Genomic DNA, 10097 nt, shown 5'->3' on the forward strand with positions numbered 1-10097 from the left:
CCTGCCAGTAGAGCCTCGTACTCAGCCTTGTTATTCGACGCGTCGAAGTCAAATCTTAAGGCAGAGTGAAATCGGCTTCCTGCAGGGGTGATCAAAATTACTCCTGCTCCCGATCCATTTTCATTAGAAGACCTGTCAACATAAATTTTCCACAGCTCGTGGGCCGGGGTTAGAACTTCATCGTTGGTCACACCAGTGCACTCCACTATAAAGTCTGCCAAGGCTTGTCCCCTTATGGTCGTCCTTGGATGATAGGTGATCTCGAATTTTCTGAGTTCAACGGCCCATTTGAGCAGTCGACCTGAGGCTTCTGGCTTGGACAAGACTTGTCTTAGTGGTTGATCAGTAAGTACATGGATGGGGTGCGCCTGAAAATAGGTTCGGAGCTTTCGAGATGAGTGAATTAGGCTGAGAGCTAATTTCGCCATCAAGGGATATCTTGATTCTTCCCCCAGTAATCTTTTACTGACGTAATACATAGGCCTTTGCACTTTTTCTTCTTCCCGCACAAGTACCGTGCTTATGGCGTGCTCGGTCGTAGCCAGGTATAGAACTTCTCCCACAATGGGTTTTGACAAGATGGGGGGTTTTGCGAGGTGCTTCTTGAGCTCTTGAAAAGCCAACTCGCATTCCTCCGTCCATTCGAATTTCTTGCCTCCCCTCAAAAGGTTGAAAAATGGAAGACAACGATCCCTAGATTTTGAGATAAACCTACTTAGCGCCGCCATCCTTCCAGTCAAACTTTGGACATCCTTATGTTTTCGAGGTGAGGGCATATCAATCAGATCCTAGATTTTGTCTGGATTAGCTTCTATCCCCCGAGAATCTACAATGAAGCCCAGGAATTTTCCTGAAGATACTCCGAAAGAGCACTTATTACTACAAAAAATACTTTAGGACTAGCATTGCGAGTCCTCTATTTGAGAGCTTTAAAAACTGAGATTTTTTAGGACTCGCATTGAGAGTCCTAAAAACTCTCATTGAGTGCCTTTAACTAAGATTTTAAGACTCACGTTGCGAGTGCTAAAATATCGAATTGAGTACCTTTAAGTAATTTTTTAGGACTCGCAATGCAAGTCCTAAAAGATCCCGTTGAGTGTCTTTAAATTAAGATTTTAGGACTCACTTTGCATGCCCTTAAAAGTAAATTTTTTTAAAAAAAAAATAATACAGCTACAATTTTCACTTTGATTTAAAAAAACATATCCCTTTGAGAGTCCTAAATATATTATATATGTTAGATTTCTAAAATTTTCAAAAGAAAATACAACAAAATAACAAAACTTATAAATTCAATGAAATAGTTACAAATCTAAAAAAAAAAAAATTTAGGAACAAAGATGAATATTCAATCTTATCACATTTATAATACAAAACTAGGAAATTTAATAATCAATCTAATGATTTTGCAAAAGTTCTCATCATGACATCTACATCATTTGGATCCACACCTAAGAGCTCACAAACACATCTTCCAGACTTCCCTACTGCTCCAATACTATGGGCCTCATCAAAGTACGTAGATGCCTAGGATACAAGAAAACAAATATTGAGATTCAGTAATTTGAAAAAGAGAGAAAGTAACACATTCTTAGTAGAAGTAAATATCATAGACTTAGCAAACCTGAAATGATATATATATCAAGTATTAGGCTCTTGATACAAGAAAGTTTACCATAAGAAGTTCTAAAATTATTTCTATAGGAATTAATGTGCATACATCACAACTAAGAGCAATTGATCTAGGAATACCGAAAATTGATTCTTTCTAAGGAAAACTTAATCAAGCAAAATATGGTATTTAATCTATTCACATCTTATACTCACTTCAAATCAATATTTTGTATTAATCTTGCTTTTTGAATTATCACATATAACTTATCATCATCTCAAGTCCTAGCAATCAGCATTTATTCAATAAAAACCAATACTATAAAATTAAAAAATTATATGAGCACTTTTATCACACAGGTTGTGTGCCATCTTCTATACTAAAAAGATGATCAATAATTAAATCAAACAATAATACTTAACTACATCTCAAACTATACAAGATCATCAATTAAATATAATTTTATCTCAGAGGTACCTTTCATCAAACAAATTCAAGACACAAATTAGTACTTCTTTTCACGATAATCCTTTGGGTCAAATAAAGCTTCAACAATGAATAAAATTTAGATACAAAATCAAAATACATACTTTACCATAATGATATCTATTATAAAAGAATCATATCTATTATAAATGCCATGCATTATTTTAATCACGTGAACGAAGAATTACATATATATATTGATTCTATTAGATTAAAATTACATATATAAAACTTTATCCAAACACGTGCTCATATCAACTACCCGACAGTATAATAAATATGAGTTAGAAAAGAAAAATATGAATAAAGAAATTAATTTGGTAAGAGTTATAAAGAAGAAACAAAAGCAGCTTTCTTTGCTCACTGAAAGTTTCAAGAGACCAGAAATTAAACAAATTCAATAAGTGTATACACATGCAAGAAATAGAAGTATTGCCAAGCAAAACAGAAGCATCAAATTAAAAATGTTATACACTACAGATTTAAAAAGTAGGCAAAAAATGATTAACATAAAGAACACACACAAACAAATTGACAAAGATGATCCCATGCCACCATAATAAAGTAAAGAACAAATAGTTAGAGATTTTTTTTTCATAACTTTGAAATAAAGAGTTTCAGCACCATATAGTTTAAACAAATGTCATATACCATATACCAGCATATCGAATTGGACAAGAAGGCAGAAACATAAAAGATTAAGCTTACCTGCTTAAAAAATTATTGGGTCCTTCATTTCTGCACTGCCAAAACAAATATAATGAACAAAAAAAAAAAACATTAAGTCATAAAACAATGCGTATAATAGAGGTAGTTATGACGTGACATTAAATTTGAATGAACATTATTTCATAATGATTCTAAACAGTATCTTCTACTATAGAATTGTTCACTTCATGAAACTTAAGTTCCCTGAAAATAAATTCAACAATAAATGATAACCATTCATGGAAATACTAATACAATCAAGTCATATTTAGCAACTGGGTCATCTCCATGAATCAATCCCAAAAATGAAATTTAGTATAACGTAAAGTAAATCAGAAACAATAGCTCTAAACTAAGTAGGTAAGTTATTGCATTACATGTCATTGTGAGTGTCCCAAGAAGAAAGAGTAGCAAAGGAGAACCGTGGTACAGCCAGAGAGAGAGGAGACCCCGCTTATCGCCTAGTTTCTGAGACTCCACCCGTCGCCTAGTTTCCGAGATCTCCCTGTTCAGTGAGAGAGTGAGAGGGAAAGGTTAGGCTTCATGCATGAGAGAGAGAGAGGAAGATAATGGAGACAAAGTGTGAGGGTGGGGCTTTGTGCGGCTGAGAGAGTTAGAGATGTCAGGTAGGGTTTTTAGTGTATAAGGAAACGGGATGGGCTTTTAATTTTTTACCAGTTAACCTTTATTTATTTATTTATTATTATTATTATTATCAATCCTTTTTTTAGGACACTCTAAGTGTGCCCTCAAAAGTCTCTACTAACTTAATTTTTTTCATAGTCTTTTAGGACTCACATCAGTAATTAGGAGGCTTATTGCAAGTCCTAAAAGATATTTTTTAAGGACTTTCACTGAGTGTCCTAAAAAAGTATCTTAAAAACTAGTTTTTGTAATAGTAATTTTTAGGACACACATAAGTTTTTCGGACTCACAATGAGTGTCCTAAAAAGATTCTTTAAGGACTTGCAATGCGAGTCCTAAAATATCAAACTTTTAGGACACACATAGTTTTTAGGACTCGCTCCGCGAGCCCTAAAAGAAATTCTATAAGGACTCGCAACACGAGTCCTAAAATGTCCAAGAACTATTTTTAGGACTTGCATCTAGGTGAGTGTCTTAAAAAAGTGTCCTAAAAATGTGTTTTTGTACTAGAATTCTGAGGGTTAAGTTTCATGTTATATCTCTGTAACACGGCGAAGCATTCTTCGAGGTCATCCACATGGTTATTGTTAAGTTGAGATTTAACTAACATATTGTCAACATAAACTTCCATGTTATTACCTATTTTTTCGGAGAACATCTTGTTCACGAGTCGCTGGTAAGTGGCTCCAGCATTTTTGAGCCCGAATGGCATGACATTATAACAATACAACCCTTTGTCAGTTATGAAGCTCGTATGCTCTTGGTCAGGGGCATGCATGGAAATCTGGTTATATCCAGAATAGGCATCCATGAACGACATGAGTCCATGCCCCGCCGTGGCATCCACGAGCTGGTCGATCCGTGGTAAAGGGAAGCAGTCCTTAGGACAGGCCTTATTGAGGTCCGAGTAGTCAATACAAGTCTTCCATGTCCCGTTAGACTTCGAGACTAATACCGGGTTGGCTATCCAATCGGGGTAAAAAGCATCCCTAATGAATCGGTTTGATTTTAACCTGTCGACTTCCTCTTTAAGGGCCTTCTTCCTATCGTCATCTAGTAGTCTTCACTTTTGCTGCTTCGGCGAGAACCTTTTGTCGATATTTAACGCGTGGCTCACTACATTTGGACTTATCCCTATCATGTCCGAGTGTGACCATGCAAAGACATCCTAGTTCTTCTTCAAAAAGAAATTAATTGCTATTTGGTTTCCTCGGGGAGGTTTTTCCTGACCTATATTGTTTTCGGGGGGTCTGATTCTTCGAGCCTGATTTCGTCGAGCTCTTCCAATGGTTCGAGATCAACTCTTTCCTCTATTCTTGGATCGATTTATTCATCTATCTCCAAGACTGTCTCGTCCTTATTCTGAATAACAATGAGCGCTTGTGCACTCGTTTTCTTCTTTCCTCTTATGGAAATGTTATAGCATTCCTTTCCAGCTAACTGGTCTCCCTTCAGTGTCCCAATGCCACTAGAAGTTGGGAACTTAATGGCCAAATGCCTTACAGACGAGACTGCCCCCAGCCCTACTAGGGCGGGTCTCCCGAGCAGCACGTTGTAGGCCGATGGCAGGCCCACTACTACAAACTCCATCATCTTGGTTGCTGAGACTGGGTAGTCTCCCAAGGTCACAGGGAGTTCAATGGACCCCATACAGGCAATCCCTTCTCCTAAAAAACCGTACAGCGTCGTTGCACAAGCTTTTAGGTCACGAAGCGTGAGTCCCATCTTTTCTAAGGTGGCCTTATAGAGAATGTTCACTGAGCTCCCATTATCAATGAGAACTCGGTGAACCCTCTTGTTCGCGAGCTGGAGAGTGATGACCAGTGGGTCGTTGTGAGGAAACTGAACATGGGATGCATCGTCCTCAATAAAGGTTATAGGCTGAGATTCAACCTTTTGGTACTTTGGAGCTCTAGGTTCGGGTTCATAAGGGGACCCGTCCCCAATTTTCAGCTCGTTCACGTATCGCATTTGGGCGTTCTTGCCTGGTCCTGCGAGGTGAGGCCTGCCTGAGATGGTTATTACATCTTCTCCATCAATCAGAGGGGGTCTCTCTTCTTCCCTAGCTCGGGAATTGTTGTTTTGGGCAGGCGGCAGCGCAGCTGTCCTCTGCCTGGTAGAAGCCTGATTATAGTTCTGGTTCCTAACATAGTGCCTGAAGTATCCTCTTGAGATCAGTCCTTCGATCTCATCCTTTAGTTGCCTACATTCATCAGTGCTGTGCCCAGTATCTTTGTGAAATAGACAGTATTTACTGGAGTCTCTCTTGGACTTTTGATTTCTCATGGGGTCTGGTCGCCTGAAAGGGACCTGGTTTTTATTAGCCAGGTAAATATTCTCCTGAGACTCGTTGAGCTCGGTGTACACCTTGTACACAGAGAAATACCTTTCCCCTTTCTTCTTCTTTCCCCCTTCCGCCTCGGGGTTACTTCCTTCATTCTTCTTTCTTTTGGAAGGGTTTTCTACAGGGGGTTTCGAGGCTGATGGGTCCACCGAGGTTGAGGCAGAGTTTACGTTTGTCGCTGAGAGGTCATGTTCAGTGTTGACCTTGCCTCTTCTACATTGACAAACCTTTGAGCTCGTCTATTAAACTCGATTATTGACCTTACAGGCTTCCTCTGGATATCTTCCCAGAGGGGACTTCCCGACATTACCCCAGCTTGGACGGCCATTAAATGACCGTTGTCATCTACATCCCGAGCTCGGGCGACTTCCAGATTGAATATTGTAAGGTAGCTCTTCAACGTTTCATTTGGTTGTTGCCGGACGTTGGTCAGGGCCGATGCCTCAGGCCTTATCTCGATCATGGCTCTAAACTGCTTCTTGAAATCTTTTGACAACTGATCCCAAGAATTGATTGAATGTCTTTTATATTTTTCGAACCAGTTTTTCATTGGTCCTATAAGCGATGCTGGAAATAACATGCATCTAAGCTCGTAACCTACATTACTTGCTCTCATTATAGTGTTAAATGTACTTAAGTGACTGTACGGGTCGAATTTCCCTTCAAAAGACGGGACATGAGGAATCCGAAACCCTTGAGGAAACGGGGTGTTGGAAATGTGGGGAGCGAATGGTTCGAGCTCCTCATCAGAATCTCTGTCCCGACTCCGACCTCGCTCATTCTGTAAGAGCCTAAATGCTCTTTCCAGTTGATTGATTCTTTCCTAAACGGGGTCCACAGGGGGCCTTGCCTGAAATTGGTTATCATTGATCACAATTCCAAGCTCGCGCCTTCGCAGGGGATCCTTGGGCCCATTTAGGCTAATCTCTCAGGTCTGGGTTCGAGGGATTACCACCACCCCAATTTTGATTCAAGTGTTCCCGCAAGTCAGGGTGGTTCTCAGTATTTCTACGTTCTCGATCATACATACTGACTGATCTGGTGTCCCCTGAGTCATCGACGGCGAGGCTCGTCGAATGATTATTTTGAGATGGATTCCTTTCAGGCTGCCTCGTCTCTACAGTGAGAGATCGAGACATTTGGCTTCTCGTAGGATGGGCGCCTCTCTGCTCTCTAGCAGCCTCTCCATACCCTTGCTTCCGTCCATCCCGCCTTTCCCTATCACCCTGAGTCGGTTGTGTGTTCTTCTGAGGCAGTGATGGATATCTTATTGGCGATGGAGGGAACCGTATGGGTGACAGTGGCTGCCACCCATTTCGGGGTCTGGATGGTCCCGAGTTTGCCTGTGCCAGCTCGGTAACATTCTGCGTGTTACCAGGATTTTGAGTCCGAGTCACAGCAGGGGCTCGGTTATTCCCAGTTTCAGCTGGTAACTCAGCAGTTGAGTTAACCCGAGCTCTAGCCCGGGTGTTTCTTCACGGCCTCGAGGGAGCAGGTTTCTCTGCCGGTGGCAGAGGATGCTCCGTTCTTCTTGTGGCAGCGTTTTTGCGAGGTCGCCCACGTGGCCTACGGGGAGGAACATGAACGTTCCACGGAGGTGGGGCTTGGACCTCAGGTGGAGGTTGGGGCTGTGCCACCTGCTCCTTCACAGCCAATCTAGCCAGCTCCTCGTTACACTTCTTGGCCTCAGCCGACTATTTTCTTAACTGTCGGTTTTCGAGTTCCACAATGGGGACATACCGTTCGGAATTATAATACATGTCCTCGTCGTCCCTGGGAGCCGGAGGCACCAGAGGTCCTCGAGAATCGGAGGACTCACTTCTCTCTTCTGGTTCAGGATTCGTCATTGGCTGCTTCCCAAGGCGGCATGGATAGTTTTCTTTAGGAATATTCTAATCATTTGCAGCCATAGCTAATCAGGGATTGTACTGCTTAAGGCTCTCAATGAAATCACCAAACTGTTGATGCCGTTTTTCGTCAACTTAAAATGTAGAGCAATTAAACAATAGGAACTATGACGCAGATGAATAATATGGTAGAACAACAAGAATTTTATGTGGTTCAGCAGTTAACTCTGCCTAGTCCACGAGTCTATTTTATTAAGACTTGGAGTTTTCTGGAAATCCTTCAGAGATGAATTCTCCAGAGTTTCTCTCAAGATCTCAAAAGATCGGTCCTTTACAAATGTTCATGAACTCTCTATTTATAGAGAGTTTTCAGAGCTCATTCCCACATATTTCAGGAAGATACTTTTGCTTATTAATTAAAATAATGATATTAAATACTGTAACTCCTACATACAAGGAAACGTCCCCTGAAGACCAGGGGGCGAATAACAGACTTGTTAATATCCCTTTAATGTTGGGATGTTACACCAATAAATATCTTTAAACGTACGGAACGCGTTACATCAGATGACTCATTAAATCTTTCGAGGTCAGCAACCAGCATCATGTCGGTCAAGGTTTATAGATAAGTTATGAGCTATCCGCTTTATTCCAAGACCAGCGCAGAGCAGACAAACACCATCGAGGCTGTTACATTTCGAGCTTGTACTCTTTAAGCTCGGGCTGCTTGATCCGAAGACACCCGACAACGGATATATCCCGGTGCTACATTCTTTCGATCTTAGAAATAATTTCGAGGTTAAATGTCTTCAAGGTTGCCATCTTGATTCGAGGGTTTAACATCTAGACCACGAACGTGCATTTTATATATCTCGAGCTCACACTTGATGAGTCCAGCTTTCGAGGTCACAATCTCAAGTCTCGAAATCTGGGTGTAACAGTAGCCTTGTGATGTTTCATGGTCATAAGCCTACACTAATGTGTAGAACTACATTTTTTGGCATAGAAGAGATTTTAAGTTTGAACTGTCTTTTCCCAATGTAAAAAAAATGTGAGCTTAATTATTGACATACTTACATAGCCCATAAGTGGTATTAAATAATCAAATCAAATCAAAGGTACACAGCAAAATATATGGACCCATTTCAATAAATATTAATACCAGTTAGGATCATATACATATATAAATATTAAATCACATACAAATAGATCAGGGATTACCTCTTGTAGCCTATCAAGTGTCCTTGAGTCTTTTTGTATAATTCAACGATCTTCCTATCCAATGTTCTGAGATCTCACACCCTGGTCTTCCAGACCAATCCTCAAACACACAAGAACATGTGTGGGCACGTAAGATTCAAAAGGTTGATTTATGTGACTTCCTAGATGTACTCAACACATGAGATCTAGAGAGTTTTGACAGAGAGAAGGTTTTGAATAATTTTCAGGTTTCGAGAAAACTATCACTATTAAGAGAGAGTCTGATTTACTATTATTTTTTGAATATCACGTATATCAGATTTATAAAGATATTTAATCTAATTAAATAATCTTTATTTAATTAAAATAAAATTCAAATTAAAACTGATTAGATTTTTTCATTTAATTATCTATTTAAATCATATTTAAAAAGAATAATTAAATGACTGATTGAATAAATTTATTTGAAATTCAAAATTCAAATTCCAAGGATAAAAACTCTGATGCTAGGCGCCACACACTGTACTGTACAGTGTGTGTCGCCTAGCCCTATTAGGGTTGCCCTAATTTTCTCATTTGTTTATTTAATAAACTTTTAAGACAAGATATTTATTCAAGCATAAATATTAGTTAATTTAAATTAATTTTATCTTAAAATATCAGTTTTAAATTAAATAAATCAATATCATATTATAAATAAGATATTTATTATTTTCTCTCTTTATATTAACCCAAACAAGATTAATATTAATTTTAACATATAGTTTTTCAAAATAAAAACTATATAGTTAAATAATTAATCAATAACCGATAATTATTAAATAATTATTTCCTTGTCCTAGAAAATTAATTCATTTGCAACTTAGTTCTTTCTCTTAACAAATCTTTATTTTGACATCCTTACCCTTGACAGTGTAGGACCATAGACCTATAATACGAAGCTTCAATAAACCAAATTATTTATTAAACTCTTTAATCTAATAATCTTATTTATTAATCCCATGATTACTCCACTATAAATATGGAATTGCACTCTAAGTATTTATCGAATTATATTTATAGAGTTTTCTCTAGTAGTCCATTGATATAATCAATATATCTAGTTTTGTCCTCCATTATTGGTTCGTTAATTAGAGCTGGTCAAAATTACCGTTTTACCCTTCTAATTACCTCTTGATCCTTAAGTACTATTAATTCACTAGTAAATAATTAATCTATAATCTAATTATAGATTTGAGCTCAATAACTATTTAGT

General features: G+C 38.6%; 1 long non-coding RNA gene across 1 annotated transcript; it reads right to left on the minus strand.

Moving 5' to 3' along the window:
• Nucleotides 1–1265: 1265 nt before the first annotated feature.
• Nucleotides 1266–3447, minus strand: LOC133777614 (uncharacterized). Its single transcript, XR_009868693.1, has 3 exons — nt 3184–3447; nt 2807–2841; nt 1266–1527 (listed from the first exon to the last, which is right to left on the minus strand). It is a non-coding gene; the product is annotated as an uncharacterized LOC133777614 (long non-coding RNA).
• Nucleotides 3448–10097: the final 6650 nt, after the last annotated feature.

Source organism: Humulus lupulus, chromosome 5 (genome assembly GCF_963169125.1).
Source record: "Humulus lupulus chromosome 5, drHumLupu1.1, whole genome shotgun sequence".
In the NCBI taxonomy this organism is placed as follows: domain Eukaryota; kingdom Viridiplantae; phylum Streptophyta; class Magnoliopsida; order Rosales; family Cannabaceae; genus Humulus; species Humulus lupulus.